At 42.9% G+C, this 3,723-nt stretch overlaps 1 pseudogene; it reads right to left on the bottom strand.

The window, feature by feature from the left end:
• Window positions 1–1,185: 1,185 nt before the first annotated feature.
• On the bottom strand, window positions 1,186–3,336 carry LOC132882566 (piggyBac transposable element-derived protein 4-like; annotated as a pseudogene).
• Window positions 3,337–3,723: the final 387 nt, after the last annotated feature.

Raw genomic sequence — 3,723 nt, 5'->3', positions numbered from 1 at the left:
TATGAATAGAAGAAGAAAAGAAGAAACCTTTATTCGTCACATGCACACTTTAAACACAGTGAAATTCATCCTCTGCATTTAACCCATCTGAAGCAGTGAACACATGCACACACACCCAGAGCAGTGGGCAGCCCAGAGCGCCCGGGGAGCAGTCAGGGGTTCGGTACCTTGCTCAAGGGCACCTCAGCCCAAGGGCGCCCCACGTCAACCTAACTGCATGTCTTTGGATTGTGGGGGAAACCGGAGCACCTGGAGGAAACCCACGCAGACACAGGGAGAACTTTGCAAATAATAAACGTTTGCAAATAGTAAACGTTTAACTCTCGTTACTAGCACTCTGACATTGACCCTCATTTGCTCTTCAGTTATCTCAGTTGACACTCCAGATATTACACCCATAACCTTCCCTCTTTCTTCCCATATTTGTGGCTTAACCTCCTTCCCAAGTAATGATTTACATTTCATTAATCTATGCTGTTGGTCCCTGTCTCTACATATAATCAGTAGGTTCCCATCTCGTAAGGTTTTAACAAACTGTAAGTCACCTACCAGCTTGTGAATAGCGTCGCTAACCTTCAAGGGATTTAATATACAAAGAGATTGAAATTGCAAAATAACTTTAATTTCAGATCTTTGTTCTTCCTCTCCCTTTTCTCCATCAGATTCTCTCTGCTTTCTTTTCTTGCTTTTCCAATTTACTGTCCTCCATTCTTCATTATGTGTATTTCCCTCCTTATCGGTGTCCAACTTATCAATCTCACTTCCTCCTTCCGCCTCACTTCCTGTACCTCCCGGATCACACCTCAGTCCTCCTGACTCAGCCATTGCTTCCCCCTCTACCGTCCACCCTTCCAGGAAGATTGTTAGGTCTCATTACATGTGTCACAAACTTCCACTCCCATGTCCGGGCAGGTCTTCTTCTTCTTCCTTTTTAACCCTTACATACTGTTCATATTCCATGCCTTCATGTTATGGTCTGGGTCAGTTTTGACCCAGGCAAAGAATACCCTACTAATAAGAGTCCACACCCAATTTTGAGCTCCATATCTTTTTAAAACATATAAATGACCAATCTGACATTAATAAATGGTTGATTAATCCTTAATCAATGTTTCAGAAAGCAGAGAGAGTGTATTTTTTATATATTTACACTACCCGATTTTGGATAGAAACATCTTTCACACATTCTTTTTTACCTAAGACATGAAAACATAATAGTCATAATGATGTTAATATATTTTATTGAAAGTACAGTTTGCAAAAACATTTAAGAACATTTAAGAAGAAGAGGATTTAGTTTATAATAACCCAGTACAACCATTGGAACGTTGAACACCGTCCCCATTGTCTTAACACCAAAAAACTCTCCATAACTACCAATGCAATAACACATTCATTAATTATATAAATTCAGTATGAATTCAAGATCAGCAGTTAGAACATAAATCACATCATCCACAACAATATTACTGTGTGCATTCAAAGCAGTAGTGTGACACCTTGTGTGTGTGGGCCTTTCATATGTGTTTCCTACATTTGCAGCAGGTTGTCCCGGTCTTGCAGTGTTTTTTTGGTGGGCAGAAGTTGCACCTCTTTCTTTTCTGTCCCCTTCTGTTGTCTTCATGTGGGACATCAGTGCCAGTGCCAGGCTGAGGTGGCTGTACTGCTCTTACCAGTGTGGCAGAAGCTGCTGTGCGAGGAAGGTGTTGCCGCTTTTGCATGCATGGAGTCACGAGAGCCTTTCCAAGTTCCTCCAAAAAGTGCCTCCTCCAGTTCCTCACGCTTGCCCTCCAGGTAGGGTTTAGCTCTCTCCAGATCACAAACGAGTTGTAGGTGGATATGTCAATGATATTGTGAAATATAGCAAGAGGCCAGCGGGCGGTCCTCCTCTTGCAGCTGTATGTGCCTGTCACTTTATCAAGATTGTCCACTCCACCTTTGTTGGCATTATATTCAAGTATCATGGTGGGTTTTCTGTCCTCCCGAGTACTGATCTCTGCGGCCTTGTGCAATGTGCTCATTAGGATGACATTCTTGTTCTTCTTTGGCATGTATGAAACAACTGTGGTGTCATGGGTGAAAGCAAACTTCGATGAAAATACCTCTCTCCCTCTTGTTGTCACCAGAGTGGGGGGTAGCTCAGGTTTGTTCCGTCTCATTGTGCCAACCATTGTCTTCTTCTTTAGGAGCTCCTGACCAAGCTCATAAGAGGTGAAAAAGTTGTCACATGTCACATTGTGTCCTCTTAGCCCTTGTGTCATCTCTAGCACAACACGCTTGCCCTGTTTTCTCTCTGGGGTTCCCCCAGCTGGCTTCCCAGTATATACTTGCATATTCCAAGCATAACTTGAATGTGCATCACAAGCTGCCCATAGCTTTATGCCATATTTCCCTGGCTTGCTAGGCATGTACTGCCGAAAAGGACAGCGACCTGGAAAAACATGAAAAGGAGGGAAACAATTTACTTTCAAAATGTCATGTTTATGAATGGAATTGTGTGTATGTGTGACTCTAGCCATTTCATTTCACAACCAACGGCATGTATATACAGAAACTATAATTTATTTAGCCTATAGTAAAATGCAAATCCTACCTCTGAATGGAACCAATCTTTCATCCACTATCACCTCAGGACCAGGGTTGTACATTAGAGGTAGCCATTCTACCCACTTGTCCCAGACATCCCTGATTGCTGCCAGTTTGTCAGTGACACGTCGCACAGGTCTTGTCTCTCGATTATCAAATCTGATGACTGCTGATATGGTACGGAACATCTCTAGGGACATGGTGGCACGAAATATTGGTCTTCCTGTGTCAGCATTCCAGAGACTGGAAGCAGCCTCACCCTTTGACCTGTAAACGCCAGCCAGTATTAGAAGCCCTATGTAGGCATGCAGCTGAGTCACATCTATGGTCTTCCACGCTTGACCATACCGTTTGATCCCTTCCCTGTTTGTCATTTCAATGACAATTCTTTCAATGGCTACAGGAAGGAAGAGCTGGAATGTTGACAGAATGCCAAATGCTTGGGAAATAGCCAGTCTTGTGGGTCCTGGAGTCATTCGAATGACATTTTCCCCTGCCATCCTCCCTGCAACTGTATGAGGAAGTGAGGACCAAATGATTGTTTTTTGACATGACTGTCTCCCCCACTGCCTGCTCATTTTCTTCATCATTGGCATCATCATCATCATCATCGTCGTCATCATCAGAGTGACTGTAATCAGAGTTTTCCTCTAATTGGTCTTCTTGCTTTGACACATCCTCATCCAAATCACTGTCTTCATCTTGGAAGATTAGATCAAGTACTTCTTGTACAGTATGTCTCTCCACCATATTCTCTGTAAATATCAGTGCTGTATGATCTGATGACCACTCAACTCCTCTTTATATAGGTCTATAGATTTTGTTACATTTCTGGTGCAGGTGCAGATCTCACGCCTGTTTCAAGGCACCCTCTGACCTCATATGACCTCTGTTCCTTATGTTTACTATGTATGATCACTGTGCAACTGTTTTTTTCACTGTTTCGAGATTCCCCATGACTCTTCAAAAACTAACAGGTACATGTTCCTATGGAAACCATATTTTCTGTGAGAAAATATGGTGGGAACATGTAAAGTTCCCGAGACAGGTTCAAGTCCCCCCTTGAACACTGTCATAACTGTCCCATAAGTGATATACAAGAACATGGCATGTACTGTCCCTCCCCTCCCACGATTT

The sequence above is a fragment of the Neoarius graeffei genome, chromosome 3, assembly GCF_027579695.1.
Source record: "Neoarius graeffei isolate fNeoGra1 chromosome 3, fNeoGra1.pri, whole genome shotgun sequence".
NCBI lineage: Eukaryota > Metazoa > Chordata > Actinopteri > Siluriformes > Ariidae > Neoarius > Neoarius graeffei.
The sequence above is the reverse complement of the archived record's forward strand: the minus strand, read 5'-3'. Positions and strand labels throughout refer to the sequence as shown.